Consider the following 21,705-nt stretch of genomic DNA (forward strand, 5'->3'; position numbering starts at 1 on the left):
CCCCCCCCCCCCCCCCCCCGCACTGACCCTGGGGTCAGAAGGCTCCTAAATTCCTTACATCACTATTAAAGCCCCCAGGGCGCACGTAACCTGCAGACATCCCAAACCTTCTTTCCGTCCTAAAGCACTTGCAGATACTGGGGAACAAGGAGACCTGATCTACAAGGTCGGGGGATAAGAATGTTGGAACAGAATCCAGCCATCTAGCCCCCTCCCCAGTTGAACAGAGGATACATAAGGCTTAAGGAAAAACCTGGAACAAGTCAAGCAGCTGTCCACTTTATTTGGAAGGGCTTTTATCACTCAGACACGATCTGGAAGGCAGCAGCCTCTAAGCCATTCCTCACGAGCTCCCCTCTCCTACCCAGAGGCTCCATGTAATTCTATCTGATCCTTTCACCCGGGGGAGGACACGTGTGTGGTTTTTAAACACAGGAAGCCTGCACCACGCTGTGTAGACGACCCCACCGAGGTGACTGTCCCATGGCTGGCCAAGCGAGTAAGAATCACGAGCTGCTAGGATCCCACTTTGGAGTGGAATCCCACGCGGGCTCCACTTCCCCGAGGAGCAGGGAGTTACATCCGGACTTATCCGGTCACGACATGGTGCGCCTGGAACTCACAAAGTAACACTGTATGTCAACTGCACCTTCAATAATAAAAGTTAAAAAAAAAAAAAAAAAAAGGAAAAGCCAAGAAAATACCCGGGAATGTTCTACGAGGACACCACTCTCTTTTTCTCGCTGCTGCGGCACGCCTGCTCCTGGTGACGGCTGGTAATGCTTCCTCCTGACGTCCTGCCAACGCGTTTCCGGGACAAATGCCCTCCCAGAGCTCCGGGGTGGGCGACCCGTAACCGCGGCCACATGGCACTCTCTCAACCCGCACCCCGTCGCTGGTGGTCATTGTTTGGGAGCTCATAAACTCTCCCGTTGTAAGAATAACTCCTTTGTGCATACACAGAAGGACAGCTAACCTGGGCTCTGCCCCATGGCTGTCAGGGCAGAGCAAGCTGCCCATCTGGTTTCTGGGTAGAGCGAGAATGTTCCACTAGTGGCACCAGGAAGGGAAGTCACCGGTGCCAGGCACACCGGTGCCACCTGACCTTCCCGTGTTGGGGACCCTGAGAGCGGAGGAGGATAAGAAGACAAGAGAGCCCCGGGGGAGATGTGTGCCGTGCCATAAACGGCCAGGAAGCTTCCAGAAGTGACTCCTCCCTCGGGAGTTGCTCTGCAGGTGTACGGGCCCATCTCCCCATCCGGGTCTGTGCACGTTGGCCACGACACCACACACAGTCTCCACGAAGCAGGCCCGGGGCGGCCACCCACCCCAACACCCTGCCTGCGCGGCTTACCTGCCACGGGCTTCCAGACGTCAGAGCAGAGGGAACCGGCCTTCCTTCCAGAGAAGGGGGGAGCTGCAAGACACAAGGGGGGGCGGGGCCTAGGGTTCAGGACGTCGGTCGGAACCCCTTCCAGGTCTAGAGTCCCCTGTGCTCCGAGCCACGTTCGCACGGCAAGGTGGGGATGCTGGGGACCCTCCCCGGGCAGCCGCCCCCACCCTACTCCCCAGGCGTCCCTGAGACCCACTGCAGCCCCACTTCCCCTCTGCAAGCCCTGCCCCGGCAGGGCGGACCCCAAGCATGCATCCCCCCAGTCAACCTCCCGCACAAAGACCTGTGTCAGAGTTGGCCTCCCGGGCAGCCCGGCCTGCGACAAGGGCTTTTTTTTTTCCCTTGGCTGTTTTTTTCCCCAGTGCCGTGTCTTCCCTCACCTGCTCTTACATCTGCTGCAGAGACCGGCAGTCTTAGCTCCACACGACAATCTCAGGAGCCGAACCCCAGAGACACAGTCCAGTCGCCTTGCCGGCAGTGGGGTTTGCCTCCTCACGCACACCACGCAGGGCCGCTCAGGAGGAGGTGGTTCGAATCCCACCTAACTAACGCGACACTACAGAGCCCACGGCCGCGAAGGACTCCTGAAGCGGGGATGGCAGGACAGAGCAGCGGGGCTGAAGGTCACCAATGCGTGACTCCCTCTCAGCCACTGCCTCCCGGCCCCATCACGTCGTGGAATGTGAGGCTGAAATCTCAACCTGGAGGCCCTCCTTAAATCAAGGCCCCCTGGCCCCCTGCCCCTTCCCCGGAACAGACCCTCTTCCGTGTAAATATTTCACACGCGATGAAAAGGGGCATCACTCGGAATCACATTCCCTGTGATGCTGAGACGGGGCGGGGGCGGGGAGTATGTTGTCTGCCCTCCCACCACCCCCCCCCCCCGGGGGGCTTCAAACGTAAACAATTTCCAGATGTACAGAAGGGCGTGGGGACAGAGGAAGAAACCAACCCGAAGCGAAGAGAAAATGTGGCATGTACACAGTTAATCTCGAGGTAGACGGAACTTCTAAACCTCGCAAGCAATGAATGAAATCACAGAGGCAAGGCAGACAGCTCGATCAAAGTCAACGAGCGCCGAAAAAGGCAACAATGTGAGAAAATATATTCAAACACGACAGAAGATTTAGATCCTAAAGGAGCCAGAAAAAGGTGGGGGGTGGGGACAGGACGTTCAAGGCACAGGAAACCAGAGGCCGCTGTCCACCCGGCACGTTGGTTTGGGATGCGTCCACCTTGCTACCCACGGGGGCCAAGGGACTCCCCGAATATTCACCAAGACTCAAGGACACTCAAGGGACTTCCCGAATATTCACCAAGACTCAAGGAGACTCAAGGGACTCCCCGAATATTCAGCAAGGCACTCGCGGCCCTTGGAAGACTGATGGCAAGACAGAACGGAGACCTCATCACGTTAAAAGGGGATAAATGTGCTCAAGGCGCCGAGAAAGGACAGGAGGTGGTGACAATGTTAACACAAGGGGGCTCACGGGGGCTTCTGCGTCTTCAGACTTCTCTGATCCCAACTGGTTCGACGGTGAGGACAGGATAGCCCGCGTTTCCCATTGCGAAAAGTCACTCCTCCCACGTCACGATACCAGCCTACGCCAGAACTCGGGGTGCCTCCTTTCCTGTTCCCCAAACCCCTCAAATCTTGGCTGGGGTCTTGGGAATCTCGAGCCTCGTTCTGACCGGGTGCCAGCTCTGGGGGCCTCGTTCCCCTGCTCTGGTCCCTGTGCGGGCTGGGTACTTGGGAGGCCGGCGAGGCCAGAGTTCTGGAGGAGCACCTCCACGTGGTCCCTGCCTCGGCCTCCCTCACCCCTGCTGCGGCTCACCCCGCCCCAGGCTACCCAGAGCCCATCTCCCAGGCACAAAATAAACGTCTGCTGGGAAACTGCAGGCTGCTACCTCGTCTTAACTCGAAAACGTTGCCAGGATTTTTCTCCGTGAAGAGATTACCACAACACGCTTACTCACTGCTGAATGAAGGGCTGAGTCACTCGGCACTTGGGGTAAGGACCTTGCAAGCTCTCTGGGCTCTCCATTCGCTCCTTCCAGAGGATTATTTAGGGAGAGAACTTTCGCTTACAGACCCGTGGCCCTGAAGCTGAGTTGTATTGCATCACACGAGTCTCTGGCAGACGGGGGGGTGACTGGGTCAGCTCCTACCTTATACCTAATACCCCGTGTTGCCCAACAAGCTGGCTCAGAGCTGTCTGTGTTGGACGCTGGGCAGGTACTTGGTGCGCGTGCACACACACGCACACGGAACCCTCTGGCAATTCGGTGTTGAGAGTGCAGGAAGGGAGGGGGTCTGGCTGTGAAGGGAGGGGGTCTGCCCGGGAGCTCCAGGGGGGATGGACTGAGTGGACAGGACCTGCTGGCCCCTCTCCAACTCCCTAGCTCCATGCTCTACCCCTCCGAGAGCCCCAGGTTTCTGCACAGAGACCAGCTTTCCTGGAGGAGAGCTGGTGTGGTATTTCGGGGAAGCGCTGCTCTCCCCAGGGAGTGGCCATATGCCTGAGTGGGCCCCCCCGTCCCCACGGCCCCCCAGAAGAAACCACAGGACTTAATGTATGTTCGTCAAGTGGGCATCAAGTCCTGAAGTCGGGAAGATGCCTCACTCCCTGGTTTTATTTCAGGAAACGTCAACGCTGTCATTGGACAAAATTAAGGGGAATCCCCAAGAACCACCGAGCTGTCAAAAAGCAATGCGGAGGATACACGAGATTCTGTTGATCTGGGGAGTCTCCAAACACAAGTGTCTTTGCCCACAGTCCAATGTCCCTGGGCACCTGTCAGTAGCTGTTTTCACAGCTTACAGTCTCGGCTGAAGACACAAGTACAGAGGGTTTACCCTCCTTGAAAAAGGTCTGGAAGGCTGGGTGCATGAATACCAAGAGGCTTGTGACATTTAGATGGGAAACTATATTCATACCAACACAGAGGTGACAGCTTGGTCCTACATTCTCACCCCAGGACGGTCACCAACAAGACGCTCAGCCAGGCCTTCCATTTCCTCTGTTGTAACATGGGAATTGTGCCCCCCCCCCGCCCCGCACGTTCCTATGTTGGAGTCTTGCCCTAACCCCCAGGACCTCAGAATGTGACCGTATTTGGAAATAGGGTCTTTACGGAGGGAATGGAAGGAAAACGAGGTCCTTAGGGTGGGCCCTGATCCTATCTGACTTTACAGAGGGGGAGATCTGGAGGCGCGCATGCATGCACACACACACACACACACACACACACACACACACGGATAACGCCATGTGAAGATAGAGGCAGAGATCGGGGGATGTGTCCACAAGCCAAGGAACGTCAAGGACGGCCAGCGAATCACCAGAAGCAGGGGGAAAACGTGGAACAGACGCGCCCTCACCCCCTCAGAAAGCACCAGTGCCGTCGATGCTCGATCTTAGACGTCTAACCCCCAGACCCGTGAGACGGTACATTTCTGGTGCTTAAGCCACCCACGGCGTACTTGGCTACAGCAGCCCTAGGAATCCGTAACACCGTCTCCGCGAGACGGGAAAAGAAATTCCCATGATCCCTCTCGTCCACCTCAGGGGCTGCTGTGGGAATGACAGACTTGCTGAGGTTTCCAAGCCACCACGAGGGACATGTATGGATCCATGTGCTGAAGGAACCTTGGCACCCCGAGCCTGCCGGGCTCTGGAGTGTCTCCACGACAGGAACCGGCTCACCCTCATCACACAGCTGTCCTAAAAGGAACCACAGTAGCAGAACAAGAGGGGAAAGCCGAACCTGATAAATTCCCGTCCCCTATCAGCGGCAAACATTGGCCCAAGGGCCAAATCCGGTGCTGCATCTGTCTTCGCGTGGCCCACGAACGAAGAGTGTTCTTACATTCGTAAGGAGTTTGGGGGGAACAAACACAAGAATGTTTCGTGAGTGAGCATTCTATGAAATGCAAGTTGCAGTGGCCATAAGTCAAGTTGTATGGAACATAGCCATACCCGTGTGTGTACGTTCTGTCCTTAGTTCTTTTGTACGTCCAGGACTCAGCAGCCGGGCCGGAGAGGGGACACGAAGCCAGAAATAGTCACTGTCTGACCTTCTACGGGGAAAGCCGGCCGACCCCATTTCCCTCCCGGCCCTACTTGAGCAATGGGGCAGAGGGCCAGGCCGTGGTTGGCTCAGGCCAAAGGGAAGTGGGCATATATCCACAGGTGCCTGGCTAAACGCCAGACGTGCTGGCCAAGATCGTAGGTAGGAGGAGATATGGCAACAAGGGGGGAAAGAAAACAATAGGGGTTGTGGCCAGAAACAGAGAGAGAACTGGCCCCAAAGGCAAACTTCATCAATTCAAAATTGGTATCTAGACCTACCTCTAACCTCAGTGATGGAGGCATCCCTGACCTCCCAAGGGCAGTGGTGACCCCCCCCCCCCCCCCGCCCCCGACCCCCAAGGGCAACACCAGTAGTTTTTATGCAAGTGACCCTCAAGACAAAGCGGGATCTCCTGGCCTGACCGTGGGCTTCACCCCAGGCTTTTCGTCATGGAAGAAAACCATTCCGCTCCAAGATAACCAATTAATAAAACTGAAAACGTGGCACTTTGGTAACGGGCAACGACCTTTGTATCTAATGTTATCAAAATTGAAACTCGACTCTGTTAACGGACAACGTATTTAGCCTGGTGGTGGATTACAGAGCCAAGTGGAAGTGCCTGAAATCTCACCTGATGTATGTGCTGAACTTTCCTCACACAGGATGGGGACCCGGCTCACGGACCTTTCCCATAATTACACAACATTTCAAGTCTTACAGGGTATGTGAGAAGCAATGGCCTTTCCTCTCTCCTGTATTAAACCTGTATTGAAAGTTAAGCACAAATGGGGCGCCTGGGGGGCTCAGTCGGCGGAGCGTCCGACTTCGGCTCGGGTCATGATCTCGTGGTTCGTGGGTTCGGACCCCGCGTCGGGCTCTGTGCCGACGGCTCGGAGCCTGGAGCCCGCTTCGGATTCCGTGTCTCCCTCTCTCTTTCTCCCTCCACTCATGCTCTGGGTCTCTCGCTCTCAAAAATAAATAAATACAAAAAGATTAAAAAAAAACAACAACAGAAAATTAAGCACAAGGGGACAGGGGTTTATTGAGACAGACCGCCAGCCACCCACGGTGGTTTCTTTACGGGTCCATCCGTTCACTCTCCACGACTTGTGGGTTCCTCCGGGGCACCTGACGCGGGAACAAGTCCGTGTCGGTCACTGTGTGCGATGGCCGGCATTTCTGGCTGTCCCTCCTCCCCAGGGGGAGGCTTCCATTTGTGTGTGTGACAGAGGCACTCTCTGTCCCCTCTCTGTCTCAGACACGTGGATTCGCACCCCTGTGGCCAGATGCTGCCTCTCGTCCTCTGGGTTTCTGTCCCCTCTGGTTGCAGCTGGTGGGGGGTGGGGGGCCTGTTACGGAAATCTTTCCGTATTTAACGATCACATGAAACAAATGGCCAAGTGTGCACAAGGGCAGCTTCCACGAAAATCAGCTGGAATATTCCGCAAAGGCTCCATGAAGGTGAATCGCTTAAGAGCAGGTGGCCAAATGAGACGGCATTGAACACCTGAGGAAAAAATAAGACGACTGGACCCAGACTGCTTCCCTGGCGTCTTTGTGCTGTTATGTGACTTGAAGCCGGAAAACAGGGGGGTTTGCTGTGGTTCATAACAGACCCTGCTCTCAGACTCGCTCGGAGAAGACCTTCACCCAACGGAAGATGCGTGGGCCTGGGCTTTCTCATTAAAAAAAAAAAAGAAAGAAAGAAAAACAAAAAAAGGAAAGTTGTTCTTCCAGGCTTTGACTAACTTTTCCACCTTGCTGGGTGGTTACGTAAGGACGCGGGCGATCTGACCCGCTCATGATCCTGGGCTTCCCGTGGGGGACCAGAAGTGTAAGTCCAGCGTCTGGCCAAGTGACAATGAAGGAGACAGCTTCCCCAGGGCAGCATCCGGGGCTTTTGAGTCTGGCCCCTGTAACTTTTCCCCCGAATAAGTGGGAGGGAGACGAGCTCCAGCCAGGGAGGGAGTGGCGTCTGGAGCGGCCCGGGTGGCGGAAGGCAGCCGCGTGGATGCAGGACGTCCGTGGGCCCACGGGGCAGCTCGGCCCTTCACCAGCTCCACGGCCTCGGGCAAACGGCCTAACTTGAGTCTGCGCCTCGGTTTCCTCAAGGGTAAAACAGGGCTCTCCGTGCCATGCTAGAGTCTGTCCAATTAGGCTTTTCTTTTTCCTCTTTGGAACGCGCAAGACCAGATATTTGGTGCCGACTAAAGGGCAGAGACCCCACAAAACGCCTGGACAATAAATAGACGGGCGAGAACCTAACGTTTAACATTTGCATCAGGCAACGGTTCTCCGACTAGCCCGGGTCAGACCCGCTGGAGGCCTCACCACAACAGACCGCTGGGCTCCACCAGGTGATGGTGACGCGACGGGTGCCTGGAACAGACTTCGAGAACCACTGGAACAACGCATGATGGCTGCACACATACCTTCCCACTCAGCCTCTCGGCTGTTTCCCACAATGACACCGTGAGGTGGGCAAAGGCAGGAACTGTTGTGCCCATTTCCGAGATGGGAGAACGAAGACTGGACGCTTTACATGGCCGAGCCGAGGTCCGGTGGCGGAGAGCGGGGGTCACGAGGCACGGTGCCAGGCCAGCACCCGTGACCGAGCCACAGAAGAAAGGCCAAATGCAAAGCCAACAGAGGAGGACAGAGCAGGCTGCGGTAAGACTGATGTCTCCAAGGCAGGGAGAAGATTAAAAACACCTCTCAGGGCTTTTCAAGTAGGAGGAAGTCAAATGGGCCGCTTGAACGAGGCGAAGGGAGTTCAGGAGTGAGTCCTGGGCGAGGGAAGTCCGGTGTGCTGAACACCTGGACGCTGTCAGATACAGAACACGGACTCGGGTCCTGGCTCTGTCCGGATGCTGTGACCGTGGGAAGTCTCACCCCTTTGCCTCAGCGGTGGGCAGCGCGGGGAATCACCTGACTCGGGCTTTGTTCCAGAACCCCACGGCTACCTCCTCCCCCGGGGCGCCCTCCGTGTTTGCTCGCCCCTCCCCGACGGCAGGGAGAGCCCAGGGCCGCCAGCCGCCTGACCTCTCGGATTCTCCCGCCTGGGGTCCAACCTTCACCCTGGCAACCTGTCACCTCAGCAACAGTGAAAGAGACAAGAGGGAGAAATACAGCTGGAGCCCCCCGGAGTCGGCTTTTCCAACCGATTCCAGTTCCCTTCCACGCCTGACTCATCCCAGACTAAGGCCCTCGAGAGCCCCCTCCGCTATTCAGCCTCGTAAAGGGGCCCGGGGGGCCTCCGCCAGCCTCGCCGCGGGGACCGTGGAAACACCCACAGTTTAGAAAGCCCAGCCAGAGCGATGGAGCAAAGGGCAGGATACTCACTAGGGGCATTAAATGATTCATAATTCGTTAAATTTGACTACATATCACAGACCACTCCCCTCCGCAGATAACAAGCCATACCCGCGAAGCATATATAGAAACTGGGTCAGTGACAGAATCACTGACTGGAATAAACATTTTCTGAAGCCCGAGACCCAAATAATGTGACAAGAGGACCATTCTGTAGTTTTAAATATTTACCCGAAATGAATCTGCAGTTTCTAGATCTCCTTGTTGAGATAAGCACATTGTTATCCCGAAATGCAAAGCAGTCCCCATCCTCGGGGAATATCCTACTTATTAAACTTTAAACAAAACAAAACAAAACAAAACAAAAAAACCGCAATCTTCAAACAAGAAAAAAAGAAAAAGTTAAGAAAACCTTGCAAACTTGGAAAAGCCACCAGAGCGGTGTCCACCCGGGGAAAGGTCTCCCTTGGGGGCACGGGGCTGGGTGACCACCGTGCCCCCCTGCCCACCAGCAAGGCTGACAAAGGGCATAGCTGTGTGGAACATCACCTCCCTCTTGGTCCCCCCAGCTCCCAGCTACAGGGTGAACGTGTGGAACCGGGTCCTGCTTAGAACGCAGCAGTCCAGGTGGTCATCGGGGGGCGTGAAAGGTGGGTTCTCACTGCCATCTCGCACTTCCCAACAAAGCCACCTGCACCCGTATGATCGGCGTCTCCGCCCAGTGACTGCTCTGGACACCTGCTTCCGCTTGCCTTCCTGATCAGCAACCACCGATTAAACACGAGAGGTTAACACCACTATAAACGCGGCTCGAGCTTCGGGGGCTGCTGCTCATTCGGGTTTGGGGGACACGAGCTTCGAGGGTCAACCGGCCACTCTGTCGTCTCACAGATCCCCACTGGGCCTCTGCTCGTGAAGCACAGCGGGACAGCGAGGTAAGTAAGAAACTGGGGTTTTGCATCCTGGAGCTGGAAGGAAGAGAAAGCAGGTAGGGAAATTCGAGGCTGGAAACGGAAGACACGGAGGGACAAAGTCCTCGTCTGAGCGCAGAACGAGGAGGGGAAGGGGCTGCTGGGGCACAGAGAAGGCGCCACCCAGCAGGTCTCAAGGGAGGACGCCAGGCACACGGCACAGAAGTCCTTCTGCAGGTGCGCGGCCCGTGATCCCCGTGCGCCCTCATTCCCACACACATCTGAACGTTGTCTGATGATCCTTGGAACACCTCCTGTCACACTGATGGCCGACAGTCATTAAGCCAGACCTTGCTGGCTGTCTCGGCTCTTGCTGGAGGGAGCCGAACTATCAGCCTTTCTCACGTCCCCAGGGAACCGTCACCAAGTCTAGACTACACGAAGGCCACACAGTATTGGATCTGTTGCCCCCTCGCTGTGCTGAAAAGATGCTCTACCAAACGAACAGGGGCAATCGCAACACCCCAGGCCTCAGCCGTCACTCAGCCTGGAGGGACACGCTCCTTGGGGCGGCCCTGGGTCAGTGCCCCAGCCTCCTGTCCTCCGAGGAACGGTTCTATGGCATAGTCACATGGTTCCTAGGACGGTCCCCAGCATGAAGGAGCCCTAGCATCACGGTGACCATGAGCTCAGAAACTCACTCACCTTGCACTTGCTTATCCCCGCTCTCAACTCACACTCCTGGCTCCCCGCTACCGGTCCCCAAGTCCTTACCTCGGGCTCTGCACTCGGGGGTCCCAAACCAGAAAACAAGGCAAATGTGAAACAGACACTTCCCTTTCCACCACCATTCCATTAATAAGATACATTTATATTCAGCTAAACTGGGGAAACGCAAAGGGTCCTCGTACTCCAACTGACCTTTCACATTAAAATAAATTCGCTGTGGCTCACGTGCAGGCTGGGGGCCCAGGCCATCAGAGCTCATGGCTCTCAAGGAGTTCCTGATGCTAAGTTGGGCCTGGATCCCGGTTCAGGCCCCACAGCCCCAGCCCACACCAGCAGGGACGCCCACCCCAGCCTTCTGGAAGCGCCACGAGCTGTGACTTTCAGTCAGCCGCATTCAGGGCTCTGCTCAAATGTCGCTTCCTCGACCCCCCAAGAACTTGGTGGCCTAAAACACCACCTCATTTGCTTTCGGTCTGGAAGCCAGAAATCTGAAACCAGTCCTAAAGTCAGGGCAATGGCAGGTTCCGTTCCTTCTGGAGGCTCCGAGGAGAGAATCTGTCTCCTGGCCTTTTTTGGCTTCTAGGGGCCACCCGCATTCCTGGCTTGTGGCCCCTCCTCCATCCTCAAAGCCCACCACCCCGATCTTGGTCTCGGTCATCACGAGGCCTTCTCTAAGGTCAGATCCCCTTTGCCTGTCTCTTAAAATGACACTTGTCACTACATTATATTTAGGAGAATCCAGGGCGATGTCTCTCCATTAATCACATCTGCCAAGTCCTTTCTTACCATACAAAGCACCCCTCACAGGTCCTAGGATGAGGATGGGACTATCTCGGGGGGCTGTCGTTCAGGCTCCCACATATCCATCCAAACCAGCACGCTTCCACCCGCCCCCCCCCCCCGGCCCCCTCGGCTGGCTTCGCGGATCACTCTAGACATTCTGTGCTGTTGTTTTGTTTATTTCCTTTCTCTTCCACCGGAGGAAAATGCTCCGCGAAAGCAGGGACTTCATCCTGTTCAGCCAGAACGCCCTGGAACACAGCTGGCACGCGGTGGACACTCCGGGAGCCCCTGGAGGAGCCAGCAGCCGTCTCTGTAAGCAGCTAACCGGCTGGGCCCCTGGGGGCGGGAGCCGCCTGTCCGCTCACTGCCGTGTCGCCGGCCCCAGGTCTGCGCCTGGCCCCCGGGGACGACGCTCCATCACCAGGACCTGTCGCCTGATAGTAAAAGAAAGTCCCCCAGGTGGCTGCGATCTGCCGTTTGACGTTGAGCAGCTCATCACCCGCCTCCCAAGGGGTCCCAGCCGCCCCGTCCTCCGCACACCTACCTGCCCGCCGCCTCACCCGCTTCCCCGGCTCCTGAACACAAGGTGCCCTGCTTGCCGGCCACCTGCCCGCGTGGAGCCCGGCCTTCCGGAGCCATCCCAAGGCTCTTCCCCGCTTTGGCCCCGTGTCACCCCCAGCCTCCTTAGCGCCCACTGCCAATTCCTCTCACTGACCAGCTCCACCGCCTGACCCTAAACTCCTACACACACATCCCGCCTGCTCCAGTAGGGAAGGCCTCCCCAGGCCCTGCCCTGCCCGTGCAAAAGAAATAATAAACCCAGGGTCCAGCCCCTACCCATCCCCCCGACAAAGCCTGTCACTTCAGCTCTTGACAACACCCCCTACCCCCCACTTAGAGGGTGGCACTTCCGGGGCCTCCCGCACACGTGAGCTCCTCCCTGTTCCCTGGGGGTGAGTCTGATGAGCACTCTGGCTCTCCAGAAGGTGCTACATGTCTCCAGGCTCTCTCGCTCCTGCGCCTTCCAGCAGGCAGACCCGACTCTGCGTTTACGAGCTACCCGCCGCCGCTGGACAGGCCGTGAGCCCTAAGGCATCTCTGTGACTCCCAGCCTCAGCTCGGTGCCCACAGCGGCCGGCAGGAGGACGGAGCAAAGCTGGGGAAGCCAAAGGTGTGTCCCCAGGTGCCACAAGCCAGTCGGCCACGAGCAGGTGATGCCCTCTCCGTACCTGGGAGAGGCCCAGGCACCACGAGAGACCAAGATCCAGGATTGCCAAGCACAGCCGGGGCTCAGGGGGCATGGGATCGGCAGAGAACACACGCTGGATCTCCAGAGACATCCCATTAAATGTGAATTTCGAATCCGCAGCGAATAATTTTGTTAGCGTAAGTATGTCCCAAACAGTCAAATATAGCTGGATGTCGTGCATTTTTACTTGCTAAACCTAGCACCCCTACAGGGGTGGGGGGTGACGGGGTGGCCACTCCAGGCTGTGCCAGACGGGACTTCCCAAGAAGGCTCGCTTCAAGGGGAGAAGTGGGAGGAGGAGGGCAATCAGCGGCCAAGCCCGCCAGGGCCACTCCTGCCAGACTTTACCATCAAAGAGGAGCGCTCCCAGATAGTAACTTCCCACTAAAGAACTTTGTTAAAAAATAAAATAATTCTTGCCGGCTGGAGAAAAGGGTTGTTTCCATTAATATTTTTCCATTCCTGCATCATCTGCAAGAGCTCACAAACACACAGCCGCTCTCCGGCAACAAAGATCGCCATGGAAACAGATCACCTCCATCCCCAAAATCATGACTTCGCCTCCCATTCCACCAGAAACAGACTACAGATTGTTACCAGAAAAATCCTTGTGCAAACAAACACAAGCCAACTGCCACTGAATGGCAGGAAATGTAGCCGCTTTCTCTAACGTTAACTTTCTCCAGGAATGCACTTGTTCTAAACACGCGGGGCACATTCTCCCCAGACCCGCATGCGGAGCAATCTGGACCGCAGAGAAAAATGCGGATTTAGACCTGCCGGGGGGAGGGGGGGGCGGCGCACATGGAACCCGGGTCCCAGCACTGACTCACGGATTTCTCTAGAATGACCGAGACTGACAGGAGCTCCTTGGACAGGAAAGTACTCCCAGACCAGGAGCCTAATTTCACAGGCACAGCCATGGCCCTGAGACTGGACCACAGGCCAGAAGTGGAACCCTCCAAAGCAATGCTGCAGATTATCCCCTCGGGAGAGGTTTCAGAAAGTACGTTATTGGGACTGTTAACGCCCCTGTGGCCCAGTAACAAACTGGGAAACAACCCTTGCAACACTCAAAGCCAAGAAAGTTTCATTCTCCAGCAAAATTCAAAGATATCCTGCAATCCAATAAGGAAAATGGGTTAAAAACCCTGAAAGGGACCTTCACCTCGGAAGAAACCAGAAAAGCCAATAAACATTAATATGTTAGCTATAGTCATGAAAGCATAACTTAAAGCAAATCAGATGCCCTCTCCCTTCGATCAGACCTCCTCCCAAAATGAAAAGTCACACCACATGGGACAATGGTGGCGGTGTGGAGCAAACCGAACGACCCGGAACAGTGCTTGCGGGAAGTGACGCCGGCCCCTTGCTAGACGGCTCCCAGAGACGGGCATCTGCATGCAGGCTGTAACAGCAAGGGCTGTGAACGCGCTCTGCTGCCCGCGAGTAAGTAAACTAGGGTATTAACATACAGTGGAAAACCACAGTGCGGTCAAAGTCAATAAACTACAGCTATATGTTATCACAGCACAGGTGAACCTCAGGGACATGCTGCGCAGCCAGAAAGGAACTCTCAGAAGAATACACATCAGTTAGCCAGCGCTGCGTAACAAATGACCCCACACTACACATGTTTACTATTTTGTGGTTTCTGCGGTCGGGGATCCAGATGTGGCTCAGCTGTGACGTCAGGCTACACTCAGGACGTCAGCCAGGGCTAGGGGCTCATCTGGAGGCCCCCCGTCCATGCTCACGTACTTACTGGCGCCATTCAACCCCTTGCTGGCTACTGGACCGAAGGCCTCGGGTCCTCGCCAAGTGGGCTTCTCCGTATGGCATCCTACTTTATCAAAGCAAGCAAGAGATAAAGGCTGTTATCCAGCAGTTAGAATCTAGGTAACCTAATCATTAAATGGCACCCATCACCGGAAGAATCCTATCTGAAGCAGGTTGCCGGGCCAGCGACACCAGGGGGAGGGATGAGCCAAGGGCGTGGATCCCAGGTGGGGATGACTGGGGACCCTATTAGGGTCAGCCAGCCTCAAACAGAACGTGCATGCTTCCATCAATACAAACTTTACGGATGTGAAAACCAGAGGGCAGTGCTTAAGGACCCAACGTTTACTGGCTAATGTGCCAAGACTACAAATAGCAGGGGGAAACCACAAAGTTCAGGTTAGGGGCCACTTGAACGCTTACGCTATCTTGGATAAAACACACTGGCACGGGGGGAGGGGCCGGGGACCTCAGAGGTAAAGTTCTATGTCTTGGCCTGGGTAGTGGCTACAGGTCTATACAGGCGCTCATTGCGTTTGTGAGTTCCTGTTCATCCCCCAAAGCGTTCTTTGTATCTTCTCAAGATTTAGGGACCACGGCACCAGCCTTCTGGCACCTCATGGAAGAGGGAGGACGGGTGCCCCGCACACTACAGCCTCCTCCTGTTCGCCCCGCCTTGCAAAGAAACAGACCAGCTTCGACCTAGAAGGGGGGCCCACCTGGAAGTCCTCGTCTCCCCTCCCGGCAAACTAAGTTCAAGGGCCTCCAAGCTCTACCTGGAAGCCTTCTCCTCCAAGGCTGGATTATGACTCAGAACTGGCCCCGCGCGTCTTCCCCCCACTCCCTTCCCTGCAGTTAAAGGCGGGGTCAGGGGCGCTGCAGAACTCAGTCTCCCTGCATCAGACCGGCGGCTCCCCTCCAGGGCCTTGAAGTGCCCTGTGCTCCGCCGTGGAGGGCGGTGGCCATGGGTGTTACCTCCTGAGGCAACTGCAAACAAGACCCACCGATGGCTGGAAGCTGGGAGCCACCCAGACCACATCCTGTTTGGCTGCAGCATCGATTCAGTCACGCCAATATTGCCGAACAAAAGAACTTTCTACGCAGGCTTACAGAAGAGGGACGTGCCGTCTGCAGCAAGGGAACCAGCCCAGCCAGAGTTCCTGCACGGGTCGGCGCTGGTCGGCGGGCACAAGTGGCCTGAGCGTGTGCCAGCCTGACCTCCGGGGTTTGCGGGCCAGAGAGGAGAGACGGCGCTTGGCACCGTGCATTTGGGCCAGCCCTCCGCACCCTGGTCAGAGCCGGCTCTCAAGCGGTTGTCGAGTGGATGGGTGAACGAAGCGCCTCTCCAGATGGCGTGAAGAAACGCCAACCACAGATGGATCGTCTGAGGGAGACAAAACTGCTTCGGGCAGCAGAGCGAACCCCCTTGCCAGGCCCATGGCGGTGGCGGTCGCCTTGTTCTCCGGACGCCTGTCCCGCGGCCCGACAGCATCTTGAGAGGGAGGAAGGGACCCAAGGGAGAAAAGACTTCTGGAAGTCCAGCCCCCTAAACACCAGGCCTTCTCCGGGAGAAACCGCGCTGCCTGTTTCTACCAGAGAAGGGACCAGAAAATGTGTTTTCCCTCACATACCTTAAGCATGTAAGGAATCTGCACAAGCTTCTTCCAGGACTGGATGGGGAAGGTTGTGGTTTTGAGCTGCAAAGTGCCGCCAGTCTCAGTCGGGGATGGAGAGACACACGCCCGGGTCTGAGAAGCAAAGGGAGGCCAGGGGAAGGACCTTCTGGAAAGCCCGGCCAGCCGTGAAGGGGTCCCCGGTGCAGTCAGGACCCTAAGGGCACCCTCCCGGCTCTAGGTCGCCTCCCGGGAGCCCTCGGGGCCCCAGTGCTCGTCCCTGAGCAGGGTGGAGTCCAGAAGCTCCCAGGTGGCTGGCACTGACCCAGTGCAGGGCCCGAGAGCTTTGATGCGCGTGAGTGCCGACGCATCGGCCGGGAAAGGCCACCTGTCCCACCTGAGCACCTCCAAGCAGACGTTGGACCCCCCCCCCCGGCGTTCAGGGGCCCAGCTCCCACCCTCTCTTACCTGCAGGGCTTCAGCGGGCAGCAGAAACGCTCATATCTCAAAAAACAGGCACAAACGGGGCCCACCTCACGGGGCTGCCGTGGGGAATGAACAGCATGTGCGAAGCACTTGGAACAGCACCAAGCCCACGGTCAGCGCCACAGGAGTGTTCACGGCCATCATTCTCCGATGACGGCACCCCAGGTGCACGCACACAGGCCCCCTGGGACGCTCTCAAGCCTACTCCTCCTACCCCCCTGCCACCTCCTCGTCTCTTTCTCGCCGAGTCTTGTCCCTCTACGCACTGGCAAAATTTCGGCCCCGGCCCCAAAGCGTGAAGCACAAGTCCACTTTTCCCGAATGCCACGCCACCGCCAGCCCAGAGCCCAGACTGAGACTCTGCTGATCGCGGAGGCCCCGGCCACTCCAAGCGCAGTCTCCGGTCAGAAATGCACCCACCCCGGGCCCTCTGTGCCAGAATCTGCATTTTAACAAGATCCCGGGGTGATTCCGGGGCACCTAAGATCTGAGAAGCGCTGGGCTGGGAGACGTCGGGTCCAGCCGGAGACTAGCATTCTGCCCACCCGCCCTCCTCGAGGTGGGTCCTGGAGGAAAGACTTCTTGCCTAAGACTCCAAACTCTGTGCCTGCGAGCCTGTGCACCACAAGTCTGTGCGTGTGTGTGTGTGTGTGTGTGCGCACGTGTGTGCAGCTGGCATGTAACATTGCTTGCTCCCTGAACCCCGACTCACTGCATAAACCAAAAACATCTCAAGGAGCACACCCTTCAGAGCGGCCGTGTGTACTCCGCGCACACAGACGAGACGATCTCACCCTGTTTTCCGTGCATCGACCCCAAGATGCTAACAGGACCAGCGGGGCTCTGGCCTCCAACACCCGTGCTCGCTACGAAGCCCAACGTTCTGGACTCCGATTTTCAGAGCAGCTTCTAAACGGGCCCATTGTCTCTGCTGCTCTGCTACCTTTCTCAAGTTCACCTGGCAAAAAGATGATCCGTGTTTGTGTTTAGAAGCCAGCTGCCTCACTGGCCAGGAGAGCGGCTCACCTCTAAACGTCTGGTCCGGGAGAGAACAAAGAATGTGCTGACGGAGAGAGACAGGCCACGGCCTGACCCGCAGCGGTCCGGGCCCACTGCACTAGGCTCTGTAGAGAAGGGCCGTTTCTGGCCGGGCTGCGGGGGGCCCCGGGCTCCTCCTGGCAGGGGGCACCCGGTACTACCGCTGGCCGGCATCGGCAGGACACCCTCATGCTGACACCGACCGTGGCGGAGGCGTCGCAGACACGGGGGCAGAGGGCCAGCCCGGCCACCCCGCCGTTGCCCACTCGCTTCTCTGCCTCTCTTCTTGTCTCTTCTTAAAGATGAACTTTCTTTTCAGACTAGATTTAGGTTTATAGAAAAGCTGGGGAGAAAACGCAGGGAGTTGCCCTCTACTGCCCAACACCCGGGTTCCCCGGTGACTGACCTCTCGCGTGAGGAGGGCGCATTTGTCCAACGTACCTGACGCAGATACATTATAATTAACCAAGTCCGTTCTTTACCCAGATTCCCTGGGTTTCTCCCCGGTGTCTTTCTTCTGTTCCAGGACACCACATGACATTTAGTCTTGTGGCCCGAGGCTCCTCGGGGTGGTGACAGTTCAGCTCCTGCACCCTACCCCCCGGCCTTCCCCTTTCCGGGCCCCAAACTCCGCAAAGTGCCAGGCAGCTGCTGGCTGGGCCACGCGCGGCCTATCCCCAGGGGCAAGGCCAAGATGTGTGCCCGGAGGATGCCACACACGCCTGCAATCAGGGTGAGCTTTATGATTATCCCCGTTACAAATCGCCACGTGTCCCGGACGGGCAGGCCTGCCGTGGCTAAAGATGAACTGTATCCCCTCCAGTGTGGGCGCACTGACTGGCTAGGACCCACCTAACTCCCTCCCGCCTCCCACTCATCAGCCAAAAAGCACCCCAGCACCACCCAGTGAACACACGGGGCGCCACGGGGAGGGAGGAGGTAGAGAGAAGCTGGAGAAGCTGTGCCCAGCCACGAATCCCTGAGTTTTTTCTGAGCCAGGAAATCCCATGCCAGTGAGGGAAGGAGCCCCAGTCTCCTCGAGCACCCAAGGGCCACGCTGACATACAGGGCCAGCCCATCACCAAGGCAGGAGCCTCGGGGCCCAGACAGGCCGAAGATCCCAGAGGTGCCCACCTCCAAGTGGTGAGTCAGGATCACTGGTAGCTTAGAGCCGTGCGTCCACAGGCTGAGCCACCCCACCTGCTCTGCCCAACGAAGTATCTCACGGGGAGCACCGCGGGCCAAGGTCACCATTCTCGGGGATCTCTGAATGAGTGTTCCCGGGGCTGGCGAGGCGCTGAACCACAATAACGGAAAACATTCCTTGTCAGAGGCTCAGGAGAAGTCTCCCAACCGCACCTGTCAACCTAGACCCGGAAAAACACGTGGCAAAGGGCTCGCAGTCCACAGGGGCAGCGCCCCCTGCAGTCGCCCCAAATCCAGGCTGTAGAAAGGGCAGGAGGGCTGAGGGAAGTGCGAGAAAGCATTTCCTGTCTGTTCCAGAAGGCTCAAACTGTGTATTTCTTCTCCCAAAGCTAGAATGGCTCCCAGACCGGTGCCTGCCACGTAAAGCGTGGTCACCAATGCCTCGCTGGCTTGACTTCAGGACGGACAGAGTGCTGAAGGACTTATGCCAAGGGAGGGCACCCGTCCAGAGGGCAAGACTGGCCGGGCACGCACAGGAGGGGGCGGTCAACTCAGGGGTCGTCAAGGGTTCCACCAGTAACACCGCCCGGAAGACAGCATTCCACCTGACGCCGGGGCGACAATGTCGCCGAATGGCACGCGGTGACGTCAGTGCGGCCAGAAAACGCTGTTCCCACGGCCGCGGAGTGAAAAGGCAGGTTTGCAGGACTGAGCACGATAGGCCCTACTTCTGAGAACGTCCTAGTGATTTATCTCGCAGGGAGGGAGCCACCGGGAGTCAGAGGAGTTTTCATTTCTTCCATAGGCTGCGTTTTCTAAATCTATGATTAGCATGGATCCCTCCTAAACAGAACAGACAATGAAGGGCCAAGCTTTGCAGTCACCGGGTGGCCTTTAGTCTCAGATTCCAGGTCCCTGAGGACACATGGGTGTTTTGGAGGTTACTCATTGCAATGGACTTTCGTTACATAGGTTCTTTAAATAATCTGCAAGGGGGAAGGAAGGTGGCTCTCTGGGAGCGATGCCAGGGGAAGGCTTGTTCCCTCATTTCACGAAGAAACTCCTCTTCTAAGTGGTCTATTCAGAAATAAGGTTCCCGGGCGCCTGGCTGGCTCAGCGGGTTGAGCTTCCGACTCTTGATTTCAGCTCCAGTCATGATCTCATGGTTCGTGGGGGTTCGAGCCCCACATCAGGCTCTGTGCTGGCATGTAGAGCCTGCTTGGCAGTCTCTCTCCATTTCTCTCTACCCCTCCCCTGCTCAAGCTCGTGCTCTCTCTTACAAGAGAAAGGAAGGAAGAAAGAAGAAAGAAAGAAAGAAAGAAAGAAAGAAAGAAAGAAAGAGAGAAAGAAAGAAAGAGAGAAAGAAAGAAAGAAAGAGAGAGAGAAAGAAAGAAAGAAAGGGAGAAAGAAAGAAAGAAAGAAAGAGAGAAAGAAAGAAAGAAAGAAAGGAAGAAAAGGAGAAAGAAAGGAAGGAAGAAAGAAGAAAGAAAGAAAGAAAGAAAGAAAGAAAGAAAGAGAGAGAGAAAGAAAGAAAGAAAGAAAGAAAGGGAGAAAGAAAGAAAGGGAGAAAGAAAGAAAGAAAGAAAGAAAGAAAGAAAGAAAGAAGCCCCCCCAATCTACTGTGTGATGGGAGGACACACAGGACGATTCACTAGAGTTTTCGTCTTTACCACAAGCCGTGTGTGCCCATAAAGTGTACCTATAAAAGGGTTTGTCAAAAGCACTTTATGGAAAATCTAAGTAAATAAATGCCACTTGGAAACCGCAGACCCGCCAACAAGCACATGAAAAGATACTCCATGTCAATAATCACTGAGGGCAAATCATAACCCCCCGGTATCACTTGACTTGCGTGAGCGCGGCTCCGATCAAACATACAGAAACAGAAAACAGGAGAACCCGGGACACTGGCGTCCTGGTGCGGACAATGGAAAAAGGTACAGCCGTCGTGAAAACAGGATGGCAGTGCTTCGGAAAGTTAAAACTAGGGGGCGCCTAGGGGGCTCAGTCGCTTAAGGGTCCGACCCTTGGTTTCGGCTCAGGTCATGATCTTGCCGGTCGTGAGTTTGAGCCCTGCGTCGGACTCTGTGCTGGCAGCGTGGAGCCTGCTTGGGATCCTCTCCCTCCCTCTCTCTCTCTGCCCCTCTTCTGTTCACCTTCTCTGTCTCTTGTCTCTCTAAAATTAATTAGCTTTAGGGGCACCTGGGTGGCTCAGTCGGTCAAGTGTCTGACTTCAGCTCAGGTCACGATCTTGCAGCCCGTGAGTTCGAGCCCCGCGTCGGGCTCTGTGCTGACAGCTCGGAGCCCGGAGGTTGCTTCGGATTCTGTGTCTCCCTCTCTCTCTGCCCCTCCCCTGCTCACACTGTCTGTCTCCCTGTCTCTCAAAACTAAATAAACAAAAAGTAAATAAAACAAAATAAATTAACTTAACAAAGAAATTAAAACGAGAACCACCGATAGGATCCAGCAATCCCACCTCTGGGAATACACCCAAAAGAACGGAAAGCAGGGTCTTGAGAGGTATTTTTGCACACCCAGGTTCAGAGCAGCATTACGCTCAAGAGCCAAGAAGTGCAACCACATGTCCGCGGGCGGACGAACGCGTGAAGCAGACGGGGTCTGTCCTCACAGTGGAACGTTGCTCTGCCTTGAAAGGGAAAAGAGATCCGGTCACACGCTACAGCGCGGATGAACCCGGACGACGTCGCGCTGAGTGAAATAAGCCCGTCACAGACGGACACACACTGGATGATTCCACGCATCGGAGGGCGTATCTAACACAGTCAGTAGAATCAGGGGGTGGAAAGGTGGTCCCCGGGGGCGGGGGGGCCTGGGGGGGGGAGAAACGGGGAGGTTTAGTGTACGTTTCGCTTTTGCAAGATGCAAAAAAGTTGTGGAGATCTGTTGCACGATCGTGTGAACTCTACACTTAAACACCATTACAATGGCAAGTTTCGTATCAGGCGGGGTTTTTTTTGGTTGTGTTCACAATGAAAAAGAAGTTAAAGCTTGTAAGAGAGGAAGGTCGTACACAACAGCCTCTTTTGTTTCCTCGTGTTGTTTCTGAAGAAATTCGCGTCCGGCCACACCCGACGACGACACGCGCCAAACTCCTTGCGAGTCGGGCCTGGTACCCGCAAGACGCAAGACGCAAGACGGGTCTGAAGCAGCGGGGGGGGGGGGGGGGGGGGG

At 56.2% G+C, this 21,705-nt stretch overlaps 1 protein-coding gene across 5 annotated transcripts in view; it reads right to left on the reverse strand.

Moving 5' to 3' along the window:
* Nucleotides 1–21,705, reverse strand: part of SH3BP4 (SH3 domain binding protein 4) — an 86,143-nt gene that overhangs the window by 47,700 nt on the left and 16,738 nt on the right. For 4 of the 5 annotated variants that reach the window (XM_040450606.1, XM_040450601.1, XM_040450602.1 and 1 more), the window contains one exon: nt 1,355–1,417. The exons of the other annotated variant lie outside the window; for it this stretch is intronic. The gene's annotated coding sequence lies outside the window, so the exon portion shown is untranslated. The remainder of the gene's footprint in view (nt 1–1,354; nt 1,418–21,705) is intronic. 5 annotated transcript variants of the gene reach the window in all.

The sequence above is a fragment of the Herpailurus yagouaroundi genome, unplaced genomic scaffold (genome assembly GCF_014898765.1).
Source record: "Herpailurus yagouaroundi ecotype Mexico unplaced genomic scaffold, PumYag 202, whole genome shotgun sequence".
Taxonomy (NCBI): domain Eukaryota; kingdom Metazoa; phylum Chordata; class Mammalia; order Carnivora; family Felidae; genus Herpailurus; species Herpailurus yagouaroundi.